Source organism: Lutra lutra, chromosome 5 (genome assembly GCF_902655055.1).
Source record: "Lutra lutra chromosome 5, mLutLut1.2, whole genome shotgun sequence".
NCBI classification, from domain to species: domain Eukaryota; kingdom Metazoa; phylum Chordata; class Mammalia; order Carnivora; family Mustelidae; genus Lutra; species Lutra lutra.
The window spans coordinates 108,370,301-108,390,830 of record NC_062282.1 but is presented as its reverse complement, the minus strand read 5'-3'; the positions used below and the strand labels follow the sequence as shown (position 1 = coordinate 108,390,830).

At 40.8% G+C, this 20,530-nt stretch overlaps 1 long non-coding RNA gene across 1 annotated transcript in view; it reads right to left on the bottom strand.

The window, feature by feature from the left end:
• Positions 1-18,853, bottom strand: part of LOC125100654 (uncharacterized) — a 41,996-nt gene extending 23,143 nt beyond the window's left edge. The window contains exon 1 of the long non-coding RNA XR_007127622.1: positions 18,713-18,853. This is a non-coding gene — a long non-coding RNA (uncharacterized LOC125100654). The remainder of the gene's footprint in view (positions 1-18,712) is intronic.
• Positions 18,854-20,530: the final 1,677 nt, after the last annotated feature.

Sequence of the window (20,530 nt, the reverse complement as noted above, 5' to 3'; positions counted from 1 at the left end):
TACAAAGAGAGGAAAGTCAGAAGGAAAATTTAACTTAAGAAGAGGCTGAGTTTAGCTCCCATGTGGCGAATTTTTGGTATAATCCAATGTAATGGATATGGTGTGCCCCCAAATTCCACCTTCAGGACCCAGGCACTTATTCTCCCACCTATTAGGGTCGTTACCTGTTGACCACTCAGAGCTGAGTCTCTCTCTAGAAATGGCCTTTAGCCAAAACTGTCTTGCCCAATGTTATGTTTCTTTCCGCAGGGGTAGCCCACATCCCATAACTGGTTGATGAGGGGTACCAAGTCCCAGCCCTCTTGCCTCAATCTGGGGACCTCTCTGAGGCACAATCCAGGTTCAGACATCGGTGGGACTGGCTGTAGCGTTGTTGCAATAGCATCACAACTGAACCTCACCTTCGGCCCAATCTTGCTTTCCTCACCCACTTACAAGTGTTGTTTTCCAAAGCACATCCTGACAAAATTCTTGAACACTTATTTTCATCTTTGTTTCCTGAGGAATCAAACCTAAGATACCCAGGAACCGAACAAAGATGCTAATGTGGGGGGAGGGGACAGGTAAAAGGAGTTACTTCAATTTTAATAAAGTAAATTTCTTTTAAATTAGAAGCTTTCAGTTTGTAGCATCCCTTCAGGCTGATTTGATGTGAATAACACCAGTATAAATCGATTAGCGAAGTATTTACTAACTGCCCGTTAGATAAGTAGTTTCTGAATGGCAATCCTCCTAAACAGTGTAACTCATTTATAATATAACCTGTTGGTACTATTCAGATGATTTATCAGTTTTGGTAACAAGCTCGTTTTTAAAAACTGCATAGATAAGACCACATGATTCAAAGGGCATGAAAGTGAGTTACTGACCAGTATGGACCTCGTCTGATAGTTTCCCATAAGCAATCAGAGCCATACACAATTAGCCCCTCATGAAATCTATTAAAAATGTACTTTTTTGTATTTTAATCACCTAATGGGACAAAGTCCCAGGTCAAAGTCCTCTGTGTAATGATTATATCCAATGTGATCAAGACATGTAGCGCGGTTTTATAGATAATATTGTGAGAACCAAGTGGGATTCATTGAGAGGCAAGAGCCTGAATGCAGTATCTCTCATCTCCATGTTTCTTCCTCATTAACACTTGTCCCAGGGCAACAAGAGCTGCCCTACTGTTCTACTGTTACCTCTGCTGGTGAGAACCCAATGCAGGTGGCCCAGCAGGACTAGAGAAGACCACGACGTTGATGCCCAAAGCATACAATCTACAGAACGACTTCTGTGATTCATTTCATTTTTTCAAGCCCAGCTGTTCAGGATTTGCTCACTTGCCAGTGATGTCCTGCAGGCTTGGGTTTGGGAACCCAGAAAAATAGCTAATTATCCCAAATTTTTAAAGTGATGAAAAAATACACATTTCCTATAACTCCTCATTATTTCAACTCTGGGACCTCCAAAATCTGTGGTGTTTCCTGTATAATGCAGCACCTCTCAACCATGACAGACCACATGTACTAAAATGCTGAGAGAAATACACTGCACAGAAGATGTATTTCAGCAGTTTCGTTCTATCTCTTTCTGTAATTTGATATTAAAATAGTGATTTAACATTTTAATGTGACATAGTTGACAATTCAGGTTTGTGCAATGAAAAGATAATTACTATAATGTTTTAAAATATTTCCATTACTGCATTTTTAATAATAAAAACAGTAAAATGCTTTTGCATTTTAGTCTCAGCCTGAACTTTAATAATCATTCTTATTCAAATGACAGGATGTGGAACTGTCGAGTGTTGTATATATACCCATGAATGATTTAGGGGAACTATGAAATTATATTAAATTTGAAGAATACAGTTTTGCGTAGAGGGGATAAAAACCCTAATGACTTCACAGGAGAAATATTTATTGGGATATCACGTTACCTTTGTTTGTAGCATAATGGTCTCAGAGGGACAAAGTGAGATTATTTTGATGGTAAATTTATTACATGGTTTTTAGGGCCCTGGGCCTGAGGGATCTTGTTGAAAAGGGTTTTGTGATCTGAGAAGCTATAAGGAACTTTGGCCTCTCACAGAGTCTCCACAGAGTGAATTGTTGTCCTTGGAGAAATAAAACAGATGCTGCCCAGGGAGGGGAGCAAATGTCTCAGGTTGGTGTCAGCTCACCAAGGAAGGAAGCAAACGGCACATATTTCGCTTCTGTGAAAAATGCTGTATTTCCTTTCAGATAGCAACTCCGAAGCATTCTTTGTCTCTCTTCGTGTTAAAAGCTCAGGCTCAAGCATTGAACCATTTGAGATGGAATTCTGGCTCTACCATTTGCTGGCTATTTGACTCCACCAAATTACTTGAGCCTCTGGAGCCTGTTTCCTCATCTGCAAAATGGGGACAATAATAAGACACAGCCCACAGCATTGTTATGAGGATTATGGTGTATCTACCTGAGTGCCACTCAGGTAGATAGGTAGATACACTGTGCCTTGGCACATGATTAAACTCTCCAACAACGGCAGCCATTATTATGATTGTAAATAAACACTTTTAAAAAGTCCTGTTTTGTCTCTGTGTGTGCAACAGGGAACCAAGAGGGCATGACTTGTGAAATAGGGTCTGTACTTTTTAATGCCTTAAGTGCGAGAAAAGAGCCAGCATAATGCCGGAAGTGGATGACCTCTCTTGTGGCCATTGTACATCCTGGAGGTTTAGAGGAAGCAGCCTCTAGCTGAGTCCCCAGGATAGGAGAGAGCCTTCCAGACTGCTGCTCTCTCACTACTCACATCTCTAACATGGTTCCCCAGGAGCCCAGAAATTCTGGACTCGTTGCAGGCCACAGTGACCATGTGTTAGAGTTTGCCCCCATCTGCAACCTGTCCTCCAAAAGAAGTCATTCTCCCAACTGTACTTGGCAAAAATGTGCCTGGCTCCTTTTCTCTGCTGCTCTTTCCCACCCTGTAACCCCCATCTGGAAGCTTCGCCTCACCCCAGATCTGTGACCAATCATGCCTACTCAGAGGGAACTGAAGAATCAGGATAACTTTGGTGATTTCACATCAAGACCACCATGTTGATTCTTCTGCTTTGATTATTTGTGCCGGTTCTAGTAGTAATAATGACAACAATTATCTTTTATAACACCTAGTCTGTGCTAGCCCTGTTCTAATCACTTTACATACAGTAACTCTTTTGCTTCTCACAAAACCTTATGAGGTAGATATTGTTATTATTCTCATTTTGTATATGAGGACATTGTGGCACAGAGACACTAAGTAACTCAACCAAAGTCATACAGATAGTGAGTGACAGAAGGGAAATTTGAAATCAGGCAGGGTGGTTGTACAAGCCATGCGCTTAATTACTTCCTCCCTAACAAGCTTCTCTTTTATTCGTCTGTCCCAGCCCCTAGCTTGCTCTTACATTACAAAGATCAAGACTCTAATATGTTCTATCTGTCTCAGTGCTGTGGTGATGAGCTGCCTGAGGTCTTAGGTCCTCACCACAAATCCCTGGGGCCTACGGCTAGTAATCCTGCTCCTTCCACCTAATTTTAGGTCTCTTTCTTCTAGATCCCTACCTAAAGAGATGCTTGGGATGCTACCTAAAGCCTGTCTCTGCACATTCCAGATGACACCTTTCTGGTAGAGTTCCTTCCATCATCCACGGGGACTTTGGTCTCCAAGCCTCTGCTCATCTACATTGGATCTCTCACATCTGGGCTCAAGCTCCTACAGGCATAGCTCCAACCATAAAGCCTCCATTCTTTCTAATTTTTTTTTCCTTTTCTTTTTAAAAAATATTTTATTATTTGAGACAGAGAGAGAGAGGGCCCACACACAAGCAGTGGGGAGGGGCAGATGGAGAGGGAGAAGCGGGCTCCCCACTGAGCAGGGAGCCCAATGTGGGGCTTGATCCCAGAACTCTAAGATCATGACCTGAGCTGAAGGCAGACACTTAACTGAATGAGCCACCCAGGTACCCCTCAAGTTCCATTCCTGATGTGCCATGCTGGGTCAGTTTCTGCAAGGACTGCCCTGGCTATGAAAGAGAGTGGCCACATCATTTTCAAACCTGCTAATTCTTCTCCTTCCTTCCACAGCTGAGTCTGGAGAGGGTTGTTATAGAGAGTCAGCATTAGAACTTAAGATACACAGAGTGAGCAGAGAATCTTTCAAAAGTTTCTCCGTAATAGTGCATGTTGAGGTTACTGGTCTGTCCAACCTGTGTGGACAGGTTTCTAGCCATGCAGACAAGAAGAGCAAAGATGACTAAGCCCCTCAAATATGAATAAAGAAAATATTCAACATATCCTGAAGACTATACCACATCCCTCTGAGTAGGGAAGGGGAACTTAGGACGGCTGCATGAAAATGATCCACTAGATGCTTTTCAATCTAATACCTAAGATATCCAAATGTCAAGTATCCCATGATGTTTTGCTAGGTCAATTGGAACTAACTGAGCAATAAAATATATCTAAAGCAGTAGGAGACTAGGAGAGTTAGGGGACTCCTGAGTCATGAAAGCACATATCTGATGAACAGGTCAAAAAAATTCCCCCGTCTAAAAGGCAGAATGTTAAACATTTTGAGAGGTAATAGATTCCCAACATAGAAGGTGAAAGGGTCACCACCTAAGATAATTAGCCTCCAGAGCAGAACCACACATGTTTCAGGGTCAAGCACATTGCTGACTTGAGAGGAAGACCTGGGACATCAGAGCTGCCTAAAAACTCAAAGGATAGTCTGCAAAGCCTTTGGTAAAAGCACAGAAAGTCCTTAAAAAGAAAAAAATGCAGACCTAGTCCATTCAGAAGAGATGTTACAGGAAGGTAGAGAGGGTAAAAGTCATGGCAGAGTTGTTAAGATCAGAAATCATAAAAGAAGATATTTTTGGGTTATATTCACCAAAAAATTAAATTCTCTGTAAAGCTAAGAGCACTATAAAAAAAAAATTAAAAGTTAAACAACAAGAAAGTTATAAAGGCTCCCTTCTTCCCCTTCGCCCCATAGCCTGCCCCTGCTATTCACCACTCTATGACTCTAGATTAACCCAGGGTCTCTTTTCCACTGCAGAAGAAAAGTCCCCGTATTCACCTTTTCAGCTTTCAGGCAACTAGGATGCAGGTTGTGACAAAGGATCAGCTAGCAGAACCTCTGGCCCAGGACTCTGAATCAGGGACACAGACAGCCCAATTTGGTGGCAGTAGCAGCAAGTGTGGAGGGCCAGTGAGGGTAGAGGTGCTGAGAGTGGTTTTCAGCATCTAATGTCAGTATCAGCGAGACCCTCACCAGGCAGTTCCTAAGCGTGGTTTGGCTGCTGTCTATCCCACCTCTCTTTGTGCTACTCTATTTTCAGAGTCTAGCTTCATAGCTTTTCCCATGATTCTGTGATTTACTAAATGCCCTTTCAAAACACTGGGTTTTTGTTGTTGTTATTGTTGTTTCTGTTTTTGTTTTGCTGGAATAAACCAGTTACCTTCTGTTGCACACACTCAAGAACCCCTAACAATACAGTGGGAAACTCTGTAGTGTTTTAGGGGCAAAAGCAAAATACCCTGAAAATACACATGGTTTTATCAATTTAATAAGGGAAGATAAATATTTCAAAAGAAAACAGGGCAAAGGATATGGACAGACAGTTCACCAAGAAGGAAACACAAGTGGTCAATAAACATAGGAAATGACATTTACCCTCCCATTTCCAAGATGCGTATTTTACAAATATTGTTGAGAAATCATTCTTCCCATATCTTACTGACACACATTAAGAGTGCCAATACTCAGCATGTTGAAGCTGTGGGTAACAAGCTTATTTGGGGTATAAAATAACAAAACTTTTCTGGGCAGGGAGGAGGGGTCATCTGATACTGTGTATCAAAATTTGAAGTGTTCCTGTTGGCCCAGCAATTTTGCTTGTAGGAATCTACCCTGAAAAAAGGTCCATGAATCTCAGGTCCCAATGGTGTATTAGAATACACAGTTCATAAATTCTAAGTAAATTCACAGTTCAAAGTAATTTCAAAATAACTCACGCCCTTTACTTACTTACTTATTAGCGTTGAACACCATGGAAAAGATGGACTCACGGAATTATATATTCGGTCTCTTTTCATCCTCTTTCCCAATTCACTACCCTTGTGCTTTGAATTTGCCCCCCTCAGACACTCTGCCCTAAAGTACTCCTCCTGCCTCTGCCCCAGGTAACTCTCCTCTCTCCCTTTGTACCACAAAGACCAAGAATGTGTCTTCCCTACAAGTGAAGGGACCAGCAGATATGGAAGGAAGGAAGAAAAGAATGGGAACATTCACAAATTGATAATCCTTGTTTTAATCCCACCTAGCAATAAGTAGAGAAGAGTTCCAAGAAATATATCTCAATCCTTACCAACTTTCCCCTCACTACACTCTAGCTACCCTGACTCTTCACTGCTCTTCAGGCCTTTGCACTTGCTGTTCTGGCCATGCTGCAATTTTTTTTTTTCATTTTATTTTATTTTATTTCTTTTCAGTGTTCCAAAATTCATTGTTTATGCAGCATACCCAGTGCTCCATGCAATACGTGCCCTCCTTAATACCCACCACCAGGCTCGCCCAACCCTCCACTCCTTTCCCCTCCAAAACCCTCAGTTTGTTTTCTATATAAATAAACAGGACTTGACGTCCCATCCCATTCAGGTCTTCACTCAGATGTCACCAACCTTGCCTGACATCCCATTTAAAACTGCAACCTGCAGGGGCACCTGGGTGGCTCAGTGGGTTAAAGCCTCTGCCTTTGGCTCAGGTCATGATCCCAGGGTCCTGGGATCGAGCCCCGAATTGGGCTCTCTGCTCAGCAGGGAGCCATTTTTCCTCCTGCCTCTCTGCCTACTTGTGACCTCTCTCTCTCTCTGTCAAATAAATAAAAAATATCTTTAAAAAAAAAAAACTGCAACCTGCAGCTCTTCAGTACTTCCTATCCTTCCTGCCTTTATTTTTCTTCATGGCACTGACCATAAACTAACCTTCTATACATTTTACTCATCCATTCATTCCTTATGTCCCTCCTTGCCCACTAGAATATAATCTCCGTGAAGGAGATGTTTTTGCCTGTTTTGTTCAGTGTTTTATCCCCAGTGCCTAGAAGAGAAGTTGATATATAGCAGATGCTCAAAAAATATTAATGTTTATGGTAAAGAAAAACAGAACACACTGAATGTTCTGTAAATTATAGATTCATTAAATATATTACACTATTTTCACACAATGGATTGCTTAGCACATTGTGGTAGGCAGAATAATATTTTATTCTGATCATACGATATCTATCCCTAACTCCCAGACCTATAAATGCAACCTTGTTTGGAGGAAGGATCTTGCAGGTGTGATTACTTAAAGGAATTTGAGAAAGGAGAGATTATTCAGGATTACTGGGTGGGCCCTAAATGTTACCACACAAATAGTCTTTTTTTTTTCTTTTTTTAAGATTTTATTTATTTATGAGAGAGAGGGAGAGAGAGAGAGAGAGCCCTTGAGCATGAGCAGGAGTCAGAGGAAGAGGCAGAAGCTGACTCTCCACTGAGCTGGAAGCCTGGCATGGGGCTTGATGCGGGGCTCCGTCCCAGGACCTGGAGATCACGACCTGAGCCAGAGGCAGACACTTAGCCATCTGACCCACCCAGGCACTCCACAAAGTGTCTTTATGAGACAGAGGCTGAGAGGGAATAAACATGCACACAGAGAAGAAGGTAACATGAAGGCAAAGCAGAAGGAGATCCAAAGATTGGAGTGGTAGGCCATGAGCCAAGGAATGCCAGCAGCCCCTAGAAAATGCTGATACCCTGCTTTCCACCCAGAAATCTGATACTGATTTCAGATTTCTGGCCTCCAGAATTGTGAGAGAATACATTTCTGCTGCTTTGAGTTAGCATTTGTGGTTAATTGTTAGAGTGGTCAAAGAATACTGTTACACACTCCCAGCTCTTAAAGTTGCTATTTTGGATTGTCCTAGGAATGACATTTTTTTCTCCCAATTTGGCACCCCAAGTATACCTCTTACTTAGGATATATGGGAACGGTTTAGTCCATTATCACAGTAAGTCCAGTGCTAATGATTGTCCTGACTCCCTGCTTTGCCTTCTTTAACACTTAGACTTTTGTTGGTATGGGTGTATGTAAGCCGTAGCTTTTCTTCGGTGTTTGGCTACAGTAGAACAGTTATTGTCTAAAAGTTTTGTCTTTCTTGGCTGCCCCTCTCCTTGTCCTTTTGCTAGAGAGAGTAGGCTTTTTGGTTGAAGCTCTTTTCACCTGTGCTCTTTGGTGTTTGGGGTTGCTGACTTCCTCAGTTCTGAGCCTAGGATAAATGTACAAAAAGAAACCAAGGGCACTGACCACATTGTTCCTCAGATCTTGAGGGTCCCTATCAAGTTTACCTTCTTTCTGTCTTTCAGTCTTCTCATGCTTGTTTTATATAGAATATCCAGCGTTTTCAACTGTTTTTAGTTGGAGGAAAATCACATCTACTCCAGCTTCCTAGGAGTGGGAAATTCTCAGTATCTTTAAGTGTGAACAAATTCTGTTTTATTTGGGGTTTTCCATGTATAGAAAGAATGAAGGAATAGAATATTTGGAGAGCTCCAAGAAGCAGAGAAACTTACTTCTCTTTATTTTCTCCAACCCCCACAGTCACGCTGACCCTCTCTTAATACTTGATGCATAATTTCCTTATATAATATAACGTTTGTACATGTTCTTAGCTATTTCTTGTAAGCCCAGATCCACTGTGAAGTCTTTAGCAAAGATTACATATTATATTTATTTTTTTTCAACCTGGTTAACCACACAGGAGGTGTCTAATAATTGTTGATTGAATACACAAAAAGAGTATGTACCACAGACCAAACAATATGGGAGTGTTAGAGATCTGCACAGGGGAAAAAGAAAAAATCACCATGTCTCAAGGGCCTTAAAGTCTAACATGGAATGAATTATCCCTGGCATCTCTTTTATGTCTGGTCCACCAGCTTGATTTTGTATGACAGAGATGAAGAATTTGCTCACTGTATGGGATATGGAACCCAACCCCTAATCAAACCATGTGGCATTCTGGACTTTTATAAGTTGACTGGTACTTGAAAACAATGAAGGCTGGCAGATCTCATAGGTCCATTTGCTCACACATTTCTTTTTAGTTTTTGCTCTGGAAAAGACTCAGATACTCTGTGATATCCGGAATAGGCAATCTTACAAAGTTAGTCCCTTACCACACAGTCAGGCATCCGTATAGGCTAAGCCATATGTCAGTTCCATAGAGTACTTCTGACTAACCCTGGGAGAGACCAAGACAGAGAAACCTCTATGAAAAGACTGAATTCTTTCAAGCAGTGACTGACAGCTTCAACAGGCTGTCTGAAGTGGACAGAGATGGTCATAGGTCCATGGAGCCACCATTACTCCTGGAATAACACAGCAGTGATTATGACCTTTACAGTTTCTTTCTGAATACCAATACCCCACAGACAATAACAAGTTTCTTTCTCTGAGTTTTCAAGGCTGGCATGTCTCACCCACCAGGGGCTTTAACATAAATGGACAGAGAAACAAATTATCTTTGCATCTAGAATACAGATAATGCCAGGACTGTGGCCATCTTGTTCTAATTTTGAATCCTCCTTGACTTTTTTATAAATTGTTTAACCTCTTTGTACCTTCTCATTGGGATGTCATAAAGACTACCTCTCAACTTGAATGTTGTAAATGAGACAAATATATCAGCAGAGACTTTTTTGATGTGAGGTACACTCATGAGAAAAAGTACTGTCCTTGGGTTTCTAAACTATAAAGTTTAATCTTCAGTCCCCAGTGTCTGAACTCTTGGTTGATTAATTCATATAAAATCTTCACACTTTCAACGGTTTTCTCCTTTTCATTCCCAATCCAAATCTCAAGGACAATATACAGAAATTAATTTTTGAGTTAGAATGGGAGAAATTGTGTTGAATTCCTTCAGAGAATTAATGTGGAGTTAAATGTAATATTTGCCATCCCTACAATGCTTTTGCTAGCAGTTGTCCTTTCCATTTTTATTTTAATCCTTTATGTCTGCTTTTACAGCAACTATTTTAATTTGGATTTTCGAGTATTTTACAGTAATATTAGGTAGAGAGGGGGAAATGGCCAGTGTATGGAGACAATCCGGTTACCTAGATTGGTTGAATATTGTTGAGTGGGCTGGATTTTCACCACTGCTACTTGGAATGTGGAGATTCTAGCTGACTAATATTAAGGGACACTTTCTGTGATGGAGAATTCATAGTCCTAGAAAAATAATATAGTTAACTGTATATTTTAATTAGCAATAGTCGTGCCTTGGATAAACCTCATTGGCTATGATACTGCCAATGCTTAACTGTACATTTTAATAGCAAAATTTTTGTTCCTCCAACACTTAAATTCATTTAAAGTTGTGATGAATCTATGAGTTTAAAAACTTGGTATTTGCATTCCCCTACTTCCCCCAGTTCTAATGTTGACAGCTTTTTGAATGAATTCAGTTGTTGAATTCTGACAATTTGTTTACCATCTCTATGTATCTCTGGGGTATTATGGGTCATGGTGCGGGGGTGGGGGGGTGGGATGAAAGGATGAAAGGATGGTTGTGGAAGTAATTTATAAACTATACGGGTAGTTTAGTGTTATACCCTTTATAAGCTTGGGAATCACTGTCATCACCATCATCACACCACATTTACCTGTGTCAGGCCACACCTCAACTATTGCAAACTAATTTTCCTTCCTCTCTTTGCTTCAGTCATTTCAAAATCCTCTGTTAGTAATCTTTCTCTCCCATCACTTCAGTCTTATTCTCCTTCAAACCCCTCCTCTGTCTTCTGGATTAAGCAACCTCACATCTTTCCAAAAGATTCATTTTCCCCTATAAGGCTTTTTCCTTGACCATCACAATAATCTAAAAAATGCCCAGTGTCAGTGATGACTGATGGCAGAAACTAATCTCTGTCCCTGTCTGTTGGCTTTGCTTTTCACACATCCCATTCTTCTCTGTATAAATGCCCTCTATTTGAATTGAGAATGCCTGAGGAGAACTGGCCTCCCTCATCTAATTCATTATCGGAAGCATCCTTTCTACTTATGGGTGAGGCACAGTACACATTAACACATCACATTCTTGCTCTAGAAAGAGGGCATTAGGACCAGCTTCCCTGGGCTGCCCACTGGGGTTGTTTTCTGAGTTAAAGAGGAATGGTAACCATCCATCACTCTTGCTTAATCTCCTCTTGCCCATAAGCATGCATTTGAGAAACAGGATTGTAGGTTTCCTCTGTCATCATGGAATGGAGTTTTCCTTTGTCTTCTTTTCACACCCTTTTCTATACCTCTCAGTTTCTGGTATGCTAGGTACCCCATTTTTAGAAAGTGGCTGGCTCCAACTTTTGACATCTGATAACCTAACCTGTAGGTGCTTAAATTAAAAGTTATTTATAGGGGCAACTGGGCGGTGAAGTTGGTTAAGCATCTGACTCTTGGTTTCAGCTCAGGTCATGGGATCAAATCCCATATCAGGGTCTGCTTACGACTCTCTCTCCTTCTGCTCCCCCCACCTCCACCTTGTGTGCTCTCTTTCTCTCTCTCAAATAAACAAATAAATAAATAAATCTTATTTATTTATTTATTTATTTATTTTTATTTGACAGAGAGAGAGATCACAAGTAGGCAGAGAGGCAGGCAGAGAGAGAGGAAGGGAAGCAGGCTCCCTGCTGAGCAGATAGCCCGATGTGGGGCTTGATCCCAGGACTCCGGGATCATGACCTGAGCTGAAGGCAGAGGTTTTAACCCACTGAACCACCCAGGCGCCCCAATAAATCTTTTTTAAAAAGTAATTTACGAAGCTTAAGCTTATTTAAAGGTATCTCAATTCAGAGAATTTCCCTCAAGTCTTTTGGCTATCCTTTCTTGTTATCCAAATTAATAACTACCATTTATTGACTAGTCACTATGTCTGAGGCTCTACGCCAGATGTTTATATATATATATATATATATATATACACATATATATGTCTTTACAACAATCTTGTCATTTATACAATCCCTTTTGTATAGTACAGGAAATTTGGTATCTGAGAAGGTGAGAAATTTGCACTAGGAATGGAAAAATTAAAAAAGGGAAAGACTAGATTCACAACCCGGCTGCCCTTTTTCTAGCGACCCTTCCTCCCACACCGCCACATTTGGTTCCCCATACTACAAAAACCTTTTATGTACTCCCTAGTTATCCTATTCTTTAAGTTTTTGTTGTAAGGTTAAAAGCAAGACAATTACCCATCTAAATTAATTTATGTCCAGGTATTGATTATTCTTTTTTTTTTTAAGATTTTATTTACTTATTTGACAGACGGAGATCACAGAGAAGCAGGCAGAGAGAGAGAGGAGGAAGCAGGCTCCCTGCTGAGCAGAGAGCCCGATGCAGGGCTCGATCCCAGGACCTCGATCCCAGGACCCCAGGATCATGACCTGAGCCGAAGGCAGAGGCTTTAACCCACTGAGCCACCCAGGCACCCCCACGTATTGATGATTCTTATTCTTACCCTTAGAAGAAGATTTTAACAGGTAAGTTAATCCTTAATTTGTGGAACATGTGAGAAAACTATCTTGGTGAGAAAACTGCCTTTCTGTTCTTCCTTACTTAGTCCAGGTCATCAAAAGAAGTACCCCCCCCCCCAACATGCATATGCTCATGAACACACACACACACACACACACACACCTTGAGAATAAGAGGTTAACAACTTGAAGCTTGTTTGTGCTGACCCCAGATTTACCCAACTAAGCTAAGAAGTTCAGTATGTATTGACAAACTAAGACCTAAGTCCCAGCTTACATATGAGACTAAAGTTTCATTTTCATATTAGTCTACTCAAAAAGCTACTGGCCTTTCCAATTAGCTAGAGAATATAGTACATTTTATGTTCAATACTATAATTTTAGTCACTGGAGAGAAATTATTTGAAAAAAGAATTGCTAAGGGAACTGGCAGAAGTTGTACCACAACAATATATAGTCTTTTTTCCTCTCTCTCTTTCTCTGATATTTACCAGTCTGCTCTGAAGCCCTTTGAAATTTTTGAAATCATATATGTTAAGGCTATCTAATTAAGATCTAATCCATCCTACATCTCTTTGAAAAATGTTTTATTTTAAATTATACAAGGAAGGCAATAATTACAGCCTCTGTAAAAAAACTAAAACAATACAGAAACATAGAGAATAAAAAATAGAAATTATTTGTCCTCTTCTTTCTTATTTCACTGCTTTCCCCCAAATAAATCAGTATGCATAGTTCAGTACATAGCTGTCTGGCCATTTTTTTTTTTATCATTTATGTACAGTTAATTCATACACAGATGTATTTCTGTTTCTGTGACTGAATTTATACTAAATATAATCTGAATTCACTTTGTTTAGTGTGTTGGGGATGTGTCTGTGCTTGCACGTTCTCAGTTGAGTCCTTTAATCTCATAGGCCTCAGTTTCATCCTTCTGTCTGCTGTGAAAAGGAGAGGCTCATATGGGCACCAGCTCTCGAAAGCCGATTGTATACATCTATTCCCAACTCCTTGTCTAAGTGTCAGATTGGAAGCTTGAAGCTGGCCATGATGAAGTATTCATACTGTGGAAACTGGCAAATGCTACAAATTAGGGCTCCCCTAGCATGCTAACCTTAACCTGCTGACCTTCACAGGAGTGAACTCTAACTCCCCCTTTTCCTCTTCTGATGAACCCTACTTCACTATTCAAATTCAAATTTCACTCTTCCCCTCCCACTACATCTCTTCCCCTCCTTTACCTGCCCTTACTTCCTCAGATACCTGCTTTTTCCCCTCACCTGTCCCATATGCCTTAGGATGGAGGAACAGGAGAGACGGAAACAGAAACCAGTAATTTAATGCTAACCGCACTTTACCAAATATATTTTACAGCATACATTAAGGAAAAACTTCTATTAATTCAGTAGAGGGGTTTATGGGAAAAGCAGGTACCTGGATCACCAAACCATCATTCTTCACAGGAAAGAAGTAATCAGGGGTGTGCACTGATTCACACAGGTAGTAGATTAAAGTGCGGTTGTTATTCTAGGGTTTGATGTCCCATTCTACAATAAAAGTCACACCCATGTGAGTATCTTGGACTAATTCCCCCCTGGTTGTTAAGCATTTACCATCATGTAACGGCTTATGGTGTAGGTAGTTATAAAGATTCCATTAAATGCTATATACACTCTGCCTGACACATAGGAGGTGTTCAACATATATGTTCACTCCTTGACTTCTTTAGATGAGGCACAGCTGGTTACCGACAAAACAGAGATGAGGACCTGGGGTCTCTGACTCACAAGGAGAGGTAGTTCTATAAAACCAGTGGATCTCAAAGTATAGTCCAAAGAGACCTGGGCAAGTCTTCCCATCTCCAGTGACACATTTGTGTGAGGTTGGGTTTTCTTATATATTTTAATCAAAACATAGTACAACAGTTTAAATGCAGAAGCAGATATGATAATTCTACCATCTTCTGTTAAGCCAGGCATTAAAGAGATTTGCAAAACTGTAAGAGGTGACACACTTCTTTTGTTTTGGAAAACAGTTATTAATCATAAAAATATATTATCTATGTTAACATATTTGTTAGCATTATTATTATGAAAGAAATAGAAAAATATATTTCTAAATGTCTAATTTTTCATTTCTAATGTGATAATATATTTCTCTAAAGCATAGTATCTAGAGATATGACCCATGCAAATAAAAGATCTTTACAATTTTTAATTTTTAAGTGTGTAAGAGGGTCCTGAATGCAAAAATTCTGAGAACAACTGTATGAAACTATCTTTCTGTGGGTCAAATAAGGAGAAGGAATTACAAGCATGATCAATCTTTAAACACTTGAATAACTTAAAATGTGTTAGAATATAACATTTTGAAGCTGGGAATTTTGAAAGAATGCCACAGTTGGAAAACAGTTTGGGTTAAGGTTGGTATGCTGGGGAAGGCCAGCTCTGGCTGTATAATGGTTTTGATGAATTAACCATGGCTAGACCATAGGGTACACGGATATTTAGTCATACATTATTCAGGATGTTTTGGTGACGGTGGTGTTGTTTTAATTTAATTTATTTATTTGACACAGAGACAGAAAGAGAGAGAGAGAGAGAGCGCACGCACATGCAGCAGCACACACAAGCAGGGAGAGGGGCAGAGGGAGAGGGAGAAGCAGACTTCCCGCTGAGCAGGGAGCCCTGGGATCCCTGGGATCATGACCTGAGCTGAAGCCAGATGCTTAACCAACTGAGCCACCCAGATGACCCTGTGAGGGTGTTTTGGGATGAGAGTTACATTTAAACTGCTGGACTTTGAGTAAAGCAGATTGCCCTCCATAATGTGGATGGGGCTCACCCACCTCCCACAAGAATCAACTGAAAACCTGAGTAGGACGAAAGACTAACCTCCCCAGAGCAAGAAGGAATTCTGCCACCAGGCAGCCTTCAACCACAACAATGGCTGTTCCCTGGGTCTCCAGCCCACTCATCTACAACAGAGATTTTGGACTTAACAGCTTCCATGATCATGTGGAGAAAATTCCTTCAAACAAGTCTGGGTTTCAATCTCAATCTCTCTCTCTCTCTCTCTCTCTCTCTTTGTATATCCTATCAGTTCTATTTCTCTGAAGAACCTGTTAAAAAGAAAACCACAGGCCAAAAATGGCTTCACTTAGGCCAAATCACAAAACCAGGACTTAATACGTAACCTAACTGCAGTTTCAAACTTCCCCAGAAATGTAGTTTTAACTGCTCAGTCAAGAATTTTCGGATCAGCAGGCCTCCTCAACCCCCAAAGGAAGATGAGGAAATCTGCATGATAAGGAACAATCCTTTCCTTTCTTTTGCTTATTAGCTTCCTGCCCCACCCTCTTTCTATATAAACTTTCCATTTTGTACACAAGCTCAGAGCTCTCACTTGCTAACTAGGGTGCTGCTGGATTCATAAATCATTTAATAAAGCCAATGAGATCTTAAAATATATTCAGTTGGATTTTTCTTTCTTAACAACTCTGACCAATACAGCAGTAAAGTGGGAGACAGATTAGGGTCTAATCACCTGGTGGGTTGAGGCCTTTCATTTCCTGTTAGGCAGGCAAGCTTCAGTGCTGAGAGGGTAGAGGCATTTCTCTATCTCAGTTGCTTCAGGGATAGGGCAGAGGGTCTTCAGATGGAAAGGGTGTGCCCCATGGGTGGCTAGACTATGGGTCCTTTTTCCCCTCTCACTAGCCATCCCATCAACTGCTATGCCCATTACGGGGGTTAAATTAAGTTTCCTTTAAGTCCCTTGATCCTGTTGGAAATTTCTTGAAGAAAAAAAATTACATATATGTGTATATATATCTCCCACAGGAACACTTCCATAAAAATGGGTTTTATTTGTGGTGTCACTTATTTTACAGGTTATCAGAATCTTCTCAGGGAGGTTGGGGGGATTGGGTTGAGAAAGGAACATGAAGACAACCACATGCTCAGTGAGAGGACTGTTACCAGGCTGTGACAAGGGAGCAAGGCAGGGAGGCAGGGGGATTAGGAACATCCCATTCACCACTCAGTCTTGCTTATAGTTCATTAGCCCTGCCTGTGCCCATGCAGTTTAACTATACTTGTGTTTTGTTTTGTTTTAATCTGAATATGTTGGAGGTAGTTTCCTGGAGGATTCATCAGTTGAGATATCTTGCTTGGCCATGGGCCATAAAACACACTTGACCTGAGTATGATATAAATACCTTCCACTCCATTGATGTATTGATTTGTTTTCATTTTGCTGTCTCTATGTACCATATCCATCCATATCCCAGCCTAAGTTCTCGGAGACCAAGGCCTAGCTTAAAGAAAGCCTTAGAGCAATATAAGAGCAGTATGTTTATCTAATACCTAAAATGTGGCAGACATTTAAATATTAAGCATATCTGATCTTCAGCATGTTTAAGCAAGTTTAACAGATAGGGAAACTGAGGCTCATATGCAGATTATATGCATAGTATACAATGTGTTTTTTTTAAGATTTTATTTATTTATTTGACAGAGAGAGAGATCACAAGTACGCAGAGAAGCAGGCAGAGAGAGAGGGGGAAGCAGGCTCGCCGCTGAGCAGAGAGCCCAATGCGGGGCTTGATCCCAGGACCCTGAGATCATGACCTGAGCCGAAGGCAGAGGCTTAACCCACTGAGCCACCCAGGTACCTACAATGTTAGTTTAAGAAACTGTTCTCTCTTTTTTGGTAAGTTAGGGGTTTACTACTGCTTGGTTTGTCTCCTTGAGGCTCTAATGCCATTAAGACCAAGCACTGTGACTAAGACTGTCCAGTCTAAGAAGGAAGGAGGAACACAAGAGAAGGAAAAGCAAGTAAAAGGGGAGGGGAGAGTGGAAATAAACCCCCAAATAGACAATTTGAAACTGAAAAACGCTGAGTAGGGCTTAACGTACAATTTTAACCCTTTCCCTACTTGGGAAATAGAAGCTAGAAACTAAGTTATCAGATTTTTCAAAGTTCTCTAATTACTACACTACCCACAAGAAGCAATGTATTTGAAATTGTGACGTAAACACATCTGAAAAAAGTTTCAGAACAATACTTAGCCCTTACCATAAGCAAAAACAAAACAAAAAGCAAAAACCCTCTATTACTCTCTATTCTATTCTATTTCTTAAAAAAAAAAAGATTGTCAAGCTGATAAACTGATTTCATGACCCATTAATGATGACTAAACTTAGAAAAACAAAGAGTTATAAAAAAGTTATTTTTTGAACCACTAAAGTAACTTGTTCAAGGTCTTGTAGTGTAAATGATAGATCTGGGATTTTCCCCATATTTATTAACGCTGAGTGTGAATGAGCCTCAGGGAGAAGTCCCACCTGGCGTTTCAAGATACCCAAGATAGAACTAGTCCTTCATCTCACAGACTTTCCCAGTTCATAGGGGTTACACACTTCCTCCTCTCAGTACTGGGATCCCATCTGCTTTTAGCTACAAAATGTCTCTTCCCTTAATGGAACTATGGAGCTACAAGCAAAATCTGAAGACCTATAATCAGGAATTATCAAAGAGAATAAAAGAAAAGGACATTGTCCCCACTGTAAAAAGAACATCCCTTGTAGGTGTATCTTTGTTCAGGTTAAAAATATAACATACACTAAGTTGAAGGAGGATAGGAGGTTAAAAAGAAAAAAACAAAACAAAACAAAACTCTTCCCTCTGTGCCACCTAATCCTACACCCAGCCAGTCCAGTCTCCATTAGGAAAAGGATGCTGGGAAGCATTGAAAAAAAAAAGGCAAAAAAAAAGTAATTCTCCTTTCTAAGCTCTGCACCTCCTTGGCAACTTCTCCCCCTCACCCCTGTTTATTTCTTTCACATTTTTCACTTTGTCCATTTTACTTTGGGGTGGTCTATAATGTTGAAGGGAAAAATAAAAACTAAAAACGCACTCTTTCCATGAGGCAGGTGAGTGATACTTTTTCCTGGGGAGAAAGGCTGTTTACCCAGGAATATGACTTCCCGAGCATCTCCTCGGAGTCTTTATTCTCAGTGCACCCACTCCATTCCCTTTAGAGTATTTCGAGGCTATAGCAATCCTTCTGGGGAAGATCTAGAATAAACCTGGTCTGAAATTCCCCTCATACTTACAGTTCTTAGGTGTTCTGCTGCCTCCCTTAGATTCCTTGCATTCCTCATGCTGGAATGGGAATGGGTTGGCTAGACGAAGCTGTCAGCTCCTGATACGCCAGCCCTGAGTGATCTGCCCTGCCTATTATTTTCCTGCTCGGGCTTTGAGCTCTAGTCACTCTGGTCTTCTTGCAGTGTTTGGAATAAAATGAGCTCTTTCCTGCCTTAGAGTCTTTGCATAAGCTCTTCCTCTTCCTGTAAAGCCCTTACATTGGTTCTTCACATAGTTAATTCTTTTTCCTCCTTTGGGGCTCAGCTTAAATATCACATTCTCAGGGAGATTTTCCTCCATCATCTCCTCCAAAATAGGTCTCCTTTGTTATTCCCTATCCTGGCCCATGGTTTCATGATTCCAGTCATAATTTGTTAATAGTTTACTTAACTGTCTTTGTGTCCCTCCCCCCCACCCCCGCCACCAATGAAAGTGCCTAAAAGATAATCATTTCTATGAAGTAGAAAGTGTTAACACACACACACACACATTAGAAAATCTCATTTGTCTTGCAATTAAGATACTATTGGCAACCTTCAACAAAGTGAGCTCTTTGCCAGGCTCTTCTTTCTTCCCAACTAAAATTATCCATTCACTCATTCTTTCACGCATCTAGTCAACAGATATTTATTGAGCATCTACTAGGTTATTTTACTCCAGACACTGTGCTACAGTGATGGACAAGACAGTTCTTGCTCACTTCACTCCATGAAGCACTAGCCAGAATGCTCATTCTCAAGTGCATTTCTTTGCTAGAAACCTTTATCTGTTTCCAAATTCCTCCTGGACGAAATCTGAGCTCTTCAATATGAGAGCAGTGCGGGTCTTCTTTGACCTGGCCCCTCCCTCTTCCCCAAACACATCTTTTGGTGTTCCTCTCCTGCCCTAGGCTCCGCTGGTAAACTAACTATAGGAGCATAGGAGTTCGTCTGGAAGAAGGCAAGTAGCAATAAAGGTCCCTTGGGTTTGTTTTTTCTATTTGTCTCTTGCTTTCTCTAGTGCTCCCCCAACCCCCACTCAAGGCCTGGGACACGGACTTACAATGGCTTTGGGCAGCTCATAAGAGAATCTCAGCAGGTGTGTTTCTCTGTTTGTTGGGTCAGACAGCATTTTGCTCCTACCTGCCAGGCTGTGAGCTTTCCTAATTGAGATCTCAGTCCCAGAGCAGCAGGTCAGAAGCTGAGCTGGCCCTACAGAGTAGGGCAGGTCTCCATAAAGGACCTGCACTTTGCCAGGTTGACTCTGTGACTGGTGGTGTCAACAAAGGCATGAACTCAACTTGCTCCAAGGATATAAAATGTCACCAAGTCCAAAATAGAGGATGTCAGGAGTTACAAACCTAAGAGCTTTGTTACAAAGAAGTTTTTCCTCTGGAAAAAGCAACAGCTTGAATTCATGCCTTATTACAATGGGCTAGAGAGAAGAAAATTTAAATTTTTGCAACTTACACATATTTATTTCTTTTAATTCCAAATCTCTTCTGGATTGCTGCTATAGACCCTTCTAAAACTTTCCCCTTTTGAGGTACCTAGTGTCAGTTAGGTGTCCAACTCTTGATTTCAGCTCAGGTCATGATATCAGGGTAATGGGATTGAGCCCCGTGTTGGGCATGACTCATGTTGAGTCTGCTTGCAGTTCTGTTTCTCCCTCTGCCCTTCCCCCCACTCTCTCTTTCTCACTCTTTCTCTTAAATAAATAAATCTTTAAACGAATACTTTACTTTCCCCTTTTCATTTTGTGCTACTTGGGACTTGCTTTTATTTATTTATTTTCCTTGTGGGACTATC